Source organism: Hipposideros armiger, unplaced genomic scaffold (genome assembly GCF_001890085.2).
Source record: "Hipposideros armiger isolate ML-2016 unplaced genomic scaffold, ASM189008v1 scaffold_306, whole genome shotgun sequence".
Lineage (NCBI taxonomy): Eukaryota > Metazoa > Chordata > Mammalia > Chiroptera > Hipposideridae > Hipposideros > Hipposideros armiger.
This window is the reverse complement of record NW_017731656.1, coordinates 289,436-299,797: the sequence shown is the minus strand read 5'-3', so window position 1 is coordinate 299,797 and position 10,362 is coordinate 289,436. Positions and strand designations below refer to the sequence as shown.

Sequence of the window (10,362 nt, the reverse complement as noted above, 5' to 3'; positions counted from 1 at the left end):
ATTATTTTATATTAGTTTCAGGTGTACAGCACAGTGGTCAGACATTTATATACTTTATGAAGTGATCCCCCCAGTAAGTATAGTACCCTATATCTGTATATAGGTATCTGACACTGTACAGTTTTTACAATAGTATTGACTGTATTACCCATATTGTACTTTACATCCCCATAAATCTCCTGTAACTACCAGTTTGTACATTTTATCCCCTTCACCTTTCTCACCGAGCCCCCCAATCACCCTCCATCTAGTAACCATAAGTTTGTTTTCTGTATCTATTGGTCTCTCTGTTTTTTTTGTTCCTTCATTCTGTTCTTTAGAGTCCACGTATAAGTGAGATAATACAGTATTTATCTTTCTCAGCCTGACTTATTTCACTTAGCATAATAGCCTCTAGGTCCATCCATGTTGTTACAAATGGTAAGATTTTATTCCTTTTTATAGCAGAGTAATATTCCATTGTATATATGTACCACAATTTCCTTATCCAATTGTTTATTGATGGGCATTTCAGTTGGTTTCATATCTTGGCTTTTATAAATAGTGCTGCAGTGAACATAGGGGTGCATAAATCTTTTCAAAATAGTGTTTTGGATTTCTTTGGATAAAAAGTGGAATTGCTGGGTCATAAGGTAGCTCTATTTTTAATTTTTTTGGGAACCTCCTTACTCTTTTCCACAGTAGCTGCACAAACTTGCAATCCCATCAGCACAAAGCTTTTAAACGTAAGTTGTTTGTCTCAAAAGAGTACCTTCATAGACTATTACAGGAGTATTTTATTTACATAGGGTTTTACACGTCATTGTTGCTCCATGAGACTTTTTGAATATACTCTCATAAGTGACCCTTCTTGAGTTTTAGTCATTTGTTCTATATAGTCAGTAACATGATGCATCCAATAGTAATGTGAAAAAAGCACTAGCCAGTGAAATGTCCAAATCATGCTCTACCTGCCATATATTCGGTTAGGTTTATTGTTCAGGAAATAAGAATTAAGGTTGTGAAGTAGATATTATACAAAAAAGGAATCAATCCAAAACAGAAATTTAAATAATATTTTCTGTTTAATAATGCCTTCTTTTTTGTTTGTTGCTTGGGAAACATGATTTGGCTATAGGTATCATATAATATGGTTAGAAAATTTTAAGACCTGATAAAACATTTTCAATCTATAAGAAGTGCCAATAGTGCCAAGCCTAAAACTGTAACGAAATCCTGTTAGTCTTTAGGCCCTACTTATGGCTGAGATGGATCTTGACTTTATTTGGGGCATGTAACTGGCATGTTACACACTGGTGCAAGTTATACTAAATTGCATTTGTTTGGAAAGAGATATTAGATATGCAAATTAAAATTCCAGGTGAAAAACTGCTGTGTTGTCTTCTCCTAAGGAATACATAGTAAGGGCCTTTTATTTTCCACAGTGATTTCAAGGGTTTTTTTTAATTGAAGTAGAGTTGAGTTATTTTAAGTTTTTAACATTGTTGGCAAAAATTTTAATTGCGTACACTTTTAAAATACATTTTTATGATACCACTAACATGTAAAGGCAAGTTTCTCAAAATGTTTGTGAAGGGATTTGTAATTTTATAAATAGTGCAGCTAAGTAATACCCTATCAAGTTTAGTTCTCTACCTGTAATTAAAAGTGATCCTTTAAATTCTCCTGGAAATGCAATATTACTAGCACTGATAACTGTACCCTTGTTACCTGATTCTCAAGTGAAAGGAGGGCTCCTGTTTGCTTGATATGTTTACTCAGCTCCCACTAATGTGAATAGACAATCCCCAAGGATAAGAAAAAAATTATAGGTCTGGCATATGAAACACCAACTCAATATGTTTAATTCTGCAAAGAGATGTGAAATTCTTCCTGACACTACAAGAACAGCAATTGTAAGAGGTTTTGGTAAATTAAATCAAAGGTGAAAGGATTGAACATTAGAGAAAACAATTTATCTGTCAAATCCTGGCAATAAAAGTCACCAGGATTTTGGTACTCTAGCTTGAAAAGTTTTGATACTATTGATGTACTGCAATATAATCACAATATGAAAGAACAATGAAATATGTTGTCAATTAAATTTAAAACTGTGATAAATACAAAGATTCTAATCGAATGATGTGGAAGAGCACTCATAGAATGGGAAACAACTTTGAACTCCTTTTTTCCTTATTGATTTCAAGTTTTTAAAATAAAGAAAGCCTGGGACTTGCTCATGGTTTGCCATTGGACCACATGTCTTGAAATGCCAATCTTTGTTTTTTCGGAATAAATCCATTTTGCTGAAAAAAATAAAATAAAGAAAGGCTGTAGGGTATATTCGGGATTCATGGTTTAATACGCTAGAGCAGCGGTTCTCAACCTGTGGGTCGTGACCCCTTTGGGGGTCAAACGACCCTTTCACAGGGGTCGCCTAAGACCATCAGAAAACACATATTTTCGATGGTTGTAGGAAACGAGACACCACTCCTCTATCTGTCTCCAGGTGGGTCTGCCCACATGCAGATATGCCCACATACGAGTACCCAGTTTCAAGACAAAATTTCACTTATTTGTAATTAGACATAAATATTTCACAATATATAATTACATATTGTTTTTGTGGTTAATCACTATACTTTAATTATGTTCAATTTGTAACAATGAAAACACATCCTGCATATCAGATATTTACATTACAATTCATAACAGTAGCAAAATTACAGTTGTAGAGTAGGAATGAAAATAACTTTATGGTTGGGGGTCACCACAACATGAGGAACTGTATTAAGGGGTCGCGGCATTAGGAAGGTTGAGACCCACTGCTCTAGAGTAATTGGATTTCCAAAATCATCTTTGCCAAGGTGGATTTAGCTAGGTGGATAAAATCCCTGGGCAATTTTGTCTGTACTCACAAGGTGGGGGATTGGGTAAGTCAACATTTCTATGACTCTGAAGACAAGATACTGTCATCGGTCTTCGAGAGGCTGAGGTAGACTATGTTTCCCTACCCGGCCTTGCTCAGCCTTGGAGCAGCTACAGTTGTAGCTATTCCCAACACTTCTAAAAGACAGAAGGGAATGATTTTTTTCACTCATGCATCAACTCCTTTTTTTCCCCCCAGTACCTCTGAATAAACTCTTTTTTTTCCCATTAGAAGGGAAAAAAGAGTTCATTATGCTCTTAAATGCCTATAATATAGACATTTGTATAATCTAGCTCAAAAAAGATGGACTACATGAACTCACAAGTTTAGTCTTTTACCCCCAAACACCCAAGTTTCTCTTCAATTTCCAGCTCTGTTCAATCCTTATAATGATAAAAAAACTAAAATGTTTACAGATTTAAGAAAGTTACCCCTTCATCGCCTCTCACAATATATTTAAAATGGAAAAACAACTGCATAAGTAAAATTTCTTTAAAATTCATAGTAAAAAGAAAAAAAGAAAAAGAAAAAAATCATAGTAAAGAACTTTTTCACAATGGGTTTGCAGTCGGAACACAGGTGTATTGAAAACCACTGCTAAATCTAAGCCAAAATGGGAACGGAAAAGACACACATCAATATTGTTGTCATTTTACACGTAGATTCTGCCAAGTCTACCACTACTGGTCATCTGCTCTACAAATGTGGTGGAATCGACAAAAGAACCATTGAAAAATTTGAGGAGGCTGCTGAGATGGGAAAAGGCTCCTTCAAGTATGCCTGTGTCTTGGATAAACTGAAAGCTAAATGTGAGCGTGGGATCACCATTGATATCTCCCTGTGGAAATTCAAGATCAGCAAGTATTATGTAATCATCACTGATGCCCCAGGACACAGAGCCTTTATCAAAAACATGACTACAGGCACATCTCAGGCTGACTGTGCTGTCCTGATTGTGGCTGCTGGTGTTGGTGAATTTGAAGCAGGTATTGCCAAGAACGGGCAGACCCGTGAGCATGCCCTTCTGGCTTACACATTGGGTGTAAAACAACTAATTGTTGGCGTCAACAAAATGGATTCCACTGAGCTGCCTTACAGCCAGAGGAGATATGAGGAAATCGTTAAGGAAGTTAGCACCTACATTAAGAAAATTGGCTACAACCCTGACACAGTAGCATTTGTGCCAATTTCTGGTTGGAATGGTGACAACATGCTGGAGCCAAGTGCTAACATGCCTGGGTTCAAGGGATGGAAAGTCACCCATAAAGAGGGCAGTGCCAGTGTGTCCGAGAGTGATGTAATCCTGGCAGGGAGTGTCCACACCTTTGAAAGCTGGAAGAAGATACACAAAGCCTCAGGCAGAAGAGATATACTTTATTTAGTGACTCTGTAGGTACCACCCACCTGGTACAATGGCTGGGTTTTATACTACACAGGGACAAAGGTGGCACACAGCCAAGGCACTTATATAAGTATATACATAAACTGGGTGCACGGCGCCTGCGCTCATTCCACCCCCTCGCCCCGCGTGGGCCCTACGTAGTCCCGCCGGATGGCCAGGTGAGGGAGCCTGACTGGCTCCATTTTCCCTACACAGTGGAACCAGGCTTCTTCAAGCTCTGAATTGCATCCTGCCACTAACTCGTCCAACTGACAGACCTTTGTGCCTGCCCCTCCAGGATGTCTACACAGTTGGTGGTACTGGTACTGTCCCTATGGGCTGAGTGGAGACTGGTGTTCTCAAACCCGGCATGGTCATCACCTTTGCTCCAGTCAATGTTACAACAGAAGTAAAGTCTGTTGAAATGCACCATGAAGCTTTGAGTGAAGCTCTTCCTGGGGACAATGTGGGTTTCAATGTCAAGAATGTGTCTGTCAAAGCTGTTCGTCGTGGTAATGTAGCTGGTGACAGTAAAAATGACCCACCAATGGAGGCAGCTGGCTTCACTGCTCAGGTGATTATCCTGAACCATCCAGGCCAAATCAGTGCCGGATATGCACCTGTGCTTGATTGTCACACAGCTTACATTGCTTGCAAATTTGCAGAGCTGAAGGAGAAGACTGATCGTCGTTCAGGGAAAAAGCTGGAAAATGGCCCCAAGTTTTTGAGATCTGGTGATGCTGCCATTGTTGACATGGTTCCTGGCAAGCCCATGTGTGTTGAGAGCTTCTCTGACTACCCTCCTCTGGGCCATTTTGCTGTTTGTGACATGAGACAGAGAGTTGCTGTGGGTGTCATTGAAGCAGTGGACAAGAAGGCAGCCGGAGCTGGCAAGGTCACCAAGTCTGCCCAGAAAGCTCAGAGGCTAAATGAATATTATCCCCAATACCTGCCACCCCAGTTCTTAATCAGTGGTGGAAGAACGGTCTCAGAACTGTTTGTCTCAATTGGCCATTTAAGTGTAATAGTAAAAGACTGGTTAATGATTCCAATGCATCGTAAAACCTTCAAAAGGAAAGGAGAATGTTTTGTGGACCATTTGGTCTTTGTGTGTGTGTGTGTGTGTGTGTGTGTGTGTGTGTGTGTGTGGCAGTTTTTAAATTGTTCATTTTTAAAATCAGTACTTTTTAATGGAAACAACTTCACCCAAAATCTGTCACAGAATTTTGAGACCCATTAAAACAAAGTTTAATGAGAAAAAAAAATCATAGTAAAGACTCAATATGCAGCTAGATTTAGCTGGGGTCTCCATTGAGAACTTAGACTATACATTTTGTAGAAATCAGGCATGTCTGGAGGTACGATAGAAGAGATTTGGCTATGGATCCATTACATGTAAGTCTTGGTGGAAAATTCCAACCAAAAGAAGAGGGAATCAAAGCACACAAAGACAGTGCAACAGAATGGATGGGGAGGTACAGTTTTGAGTATAGCCCTGAGGTTATATTCAGCTTGGTCCCTTGGCTCAATTCCTGTGGACCCATAGCTGAGGTTTCATATATGGAGAGGGCAATAAAAGAATAAAAGGGAAAGAGATGCTTCTATAAATCCTTAAGAGTATTATAATAGAAGTGTTGAGCAGCAATTCTCTATACCCTGCTTAGGAGGATATTACACCAATGGAAGGAAACGATTCTTTCTACAGTGAGGTTAACTACTAAACCACAGGATAGACAAAATATTTGTGCTTTTGGTGGGATTCAATGGTAATGGGTGCCTGTGGCAGGCATTGGGGTAACCTTATGTGTCACAGATGTGCATATAAACCACTTAACAGTTTCTGACACAAAATATGTGCTCAAACAATGGTTGCTTAATATATATGGTTATTACTAGTAGCGTCACCATTGGTGAGTGTTACAAGCTGAATTGTGTGCCCCCCAAAATTCACCTCATAATGTAACTACATTTGGAGATAGGGTCTTTAAAGAAATAATTAAGTTTAAATGAGGCCATTAGGGTGGGCCCTAATCTAATATGACTGGTGCTCTCATAAGAAAAGGAAATTTGGACACAGCCATATATAAAGGGAAGACATGTGAAGACACAGGCAGAAAATGGCCATTTGCAAGCCAAGGAGAGAAGCTTGGAACAAATCTTCCGTCAGGGCCCTCAGAAGGAGCCAACCCTGCTAACACCTTGATCTTGGACTTCTAGCCTCCAGAACTATGAGAAAATAAATTTATGTTGCTTGAGATACTCAGTCTGTGGTATTTTGTTATGGGCATTACTAATACAGTGGGCATTAGCAGCAACAGGATACATCCTGCTAGGAAGCTGGAAGAAAAGAAGAAAATGGTAATAGCTGATATCACTAATTCCTAAGCATTCATTCATTCATACACATTCATTCAATAAATATTGGTTGGTCATTACTACGTGCCATACATCATTCTGAGTGCTGGAAATTCAAAGCCCAACAAACCATAGTCCCTACAGGTAAGGAATTCATAGTGTTGTGTATGTGTGTGGTTATTTAGGAGTGGGAAAAGAGGAGGAGAGGAGGAAGGAATAAAATAATGGAAAGAGCACAGGGCAACAAATAAGTAATCAATGATTACAATTCCATAGTCAACACTGTAAAAAGAAGGACGTTAGGCATAAGGTTTTATGAATATATAGAGGAGGGCCGTCTAAATCATAATGAGGGTTAGGAAAAGCTTTCCAAAGGTATCTCTTGGGCTAAGCATCTCTTGATATATAAATAGGAGTTAGCTACACAAAAATAGAGAGGAAGGTCAATCCCATTTAAGATATACCACCCCTTCCCATTCTTTCTGAACTCCTTGAACTAAATGGGGAGGTCCTGCAATAGTTATAGGGGAAGTGTCAGAAAAATTTAGTTTTGTTGCTCTTCTAGTGATAAGACCTTTTTTTCCTCAGGCTGCAATGGTCTAGAACAGCGGTTCTCAACCTTCCTAATGCCGTGACCCCTTAATACAGTTCCTCATGTTGTGGTGACCACCAACCATAAAATTATTTTTGTTGCTACTCTATAACTGTAATTTTGCTACTGTTGTGAATCATAATGTAAATATCTTTTTGTTTTCCGATGGTCTTAGACGACCCCTGTGAAAGGGTCATTCGACCCCCAAAGGGGTCGCGACCCACAGGTTGAGAACCGCTGGTCTAGAAAATTCAAGGTTTTTACACATGCTCAACAAAGTTCAGTTTGTATTCAAACTAAAAGTTGAAAGCCACCCAGGCACACATACACACACAATTGTGAATGCTAAGAAGGCCTAGTTCATGAAGTATACCTTGCTTCATAATGACTATTTTGAACCCTGAGTAAAAGAGACTAAAAATAAATTTCAACTCATATTCCCATGATATAAAATTGATTTTTACAGTGCTTGTCCCAACCTTTATGTAGGAACCCATTTGTCCTCTTTTGGATGTCAGCATCTGATTTGTATCTAGTCCAGGCATTATTCAAAATAGACTTTCATAAGTTTAGTGATGAGATCTGAAGTCACACAGAATAATACACATATTAACATTTTCAAATATCTCATTTTGTGTACAAGTAGCACTCCTATGTATTACAGAATCAACTAATATCTCTGTATATCAGTTTTCTGTGTATAAGAAGGTTGATATTTTTTCTCCCAGCAAAAATGGAAAAATATATTTCAGCACAAAATAGCTGTTCTAGTTTCATATTATATTCAAACTGTGAGTAATGTAGGCCTATGAACTGAAAACGATGATAATAGCATCTCTGAATAGTTCAGGGGCTAAAGAAAGCAAATTTTAAAAAGGAAAGCATGACAGTAAAGAATTAAGGTGACATGTACAACATACTAACATTCTATTCCAAATCAGTCATTTAGGTTCACAAAGATAATGATGATGATTATGATGACATAATTATATTCAGTTAAAATAACAATTTTAATTCATCCATGTTCTTTTACAAATAAAAAAATGTTTCTTTCTCTTCCTAATAGGAATGTGGCCATTTAGAAGTAGGTCCTTTTGTCAGTGTCCTTCTAACAACTTGCTTCAGAATGAAGAACTGAATAGTCATTCTTTCAGTGTCCAAGTTTTCACTGGATGCTTTGACTTCTGTGGGAGACTGAGAATACTGGCTGCACAACATGGTGTCGTTGGAACCAGTGGAGATAAGTTTATGGTGTATTTGAATATATACTTTAGATATAGCCTAGAAAGATTTTTTCCCTTACTCCACTATGATTCTAACCTACCATAATAATTCGTCCTTTTTTTTTTTTTACAGACACTGTTCATTATGAAAGGATAGAGTATGAAAACATGCACTCTTGAAAAAACAGTCTATTTCAGCCAAAACTCTGGCAGCTTGGTACTCTTCTAGATTTTGTCAAAAACCTAGAAACAAATGCTGTTTCCAATCTGATTATGGAGATCAGACTTAGCATCTGACACAAAAAATAGTGCAAATAAGAACTATAATAAAATGCTAAATTATGTGAGGAGTGGGGAGATACAACTTATGAGAATGTTTCCCTTACCAACTCAGCTGGAAACAACTCAATGTTTCCCTCTTCAACTAATATGAGGATGTCCAAAGAAATGCAAACAAAATTCAAATCATAAAAGATACAATGATTATTGAGGGGAAAATGTTGTGGTCTCATAAAGAGTTAACTTTTAAAGGGCACTCCTCCAAACCATGAAATAAATGTCTTGTTTTCATAGATAAATTGGAAATATTGGGAGTGAGTCCAGAATGGTGAGCTTTGTCTTGCTGTTTGTTATGGAAAACAGACACACAAATGCCTGGCATGAGAGAAAAACTTGTTTCTGTCAAATACATTCTGTTCAGGAAGAGTGCATCCGTGTGAAAATATGACCCCTATAACGCTGCCAAGTTTAGTAAAACCTAAGGTGAGCTGTCGAGGAAGTGCTAAAAGCAGCTTTAACTTACACACCCAGTTTTTAAAGGCTTTCAAAAACAATGTCAAGGAGAACACATAACACACTCTTTTGGTAATTCCGCTCTCTTTCTGATTTCCTTCGTCTCAATTTAGACACTAGATAAATATATTGTTCCTGAAAGAACTAGAAACGTGTTTAACCTGTAAATTATGTTTTTCAACATTCTGATTTGCATGTCCTGGGTACTAAAGTTTCATGTTTGTTTATATGGTGTCTGGGATTTGCCTTTAATACTTAAGAAAAATGAGAAAAAGCAAAAAAAATTTAGATGAAACAAGTGAGGCAAATCTTGATAGAGTCTGGTGATGGGTATATGGGAATCCATTATACTATTTTCTATTTTTTGTTTGAAATTATTCATTTAAAATTTTTAAATTACAGAGAGTTCTACCTTTCAGGTATGATAGATTAAGATCCTACCTTACAATTCTTTACCTCTACCCCCATTGAATAAAATAAATATAAAATCTGGGCAAAAAACAAAAAGCAATTACTTGAACTTACTAAAGAGTGGACAGAAGTGTATGCTGGTTGGCAGTGCAAGTTCATGTAGAGGAGGGGAGACAAATAAATTCCTATTTCTGTGGTGTTTAGCCTGAAGCTAACTGCAGTCCACACTTGGCTTGGATTCTTGTAGGGGGAAAAAAACACTGTCTCTGACATATGGAAACAGAAAATTGAACCCAGGCAACTGAATGTTGAAGAGGAATCCTGCAAAGGAAAGAACCAGAGAGCAGATCCCCAAAGTCTGTTCACCCACATTTCTGACTGACTTCTGAATCTGGCAAGTATGGAACAGACTAAAAACATCTCAGCTAAAGACCATCTAACTCTAGACTAGAGACTGTAAACTGACAGCTCATGGGTATGTTCGGCCCATAGACACATTTCAATCCAATCTGAACTGAGTTTGATGTTTGGAGTTCAAGCCCAGTCTCCCCTGTCAAAAAAAAAATCACCCACTAAAACAAAGACAACATTAATCAGGGGGAAAAAACAGAATCCAAAATTTCAACAGTTTAACATTCAAAATATTCAGGATACAGTAGAAAATTATGAGGCATATAAAGAACCAAGAAGGGCCGGCCGA

The 10,362-nt window shown here is 37.9% G+C and overlaps 2 pseudogenes; both read left to right on the top strand.

Annotated features, from left to right (window-relative positions):
- The first annotated feature begins 3,521 nt into the window (after positions 1-3,521).
- Positions 3,522-5,208, top strand: LOC109391935 (elongation factor 1-alpha 1 pseudogene; annotated as a pseudogene).
- A 429-nt stretch (positions 5,209-5,637) lies between these two features.
- LOC109391931 (small glutamine-rich tetratricopeptide repeat-containing protein beta pseudogene) overlaps positions 5,638-10,362 on the top strand; it is a 24,088-nt pseudogene continuing 19,363 nt past the window's right edge.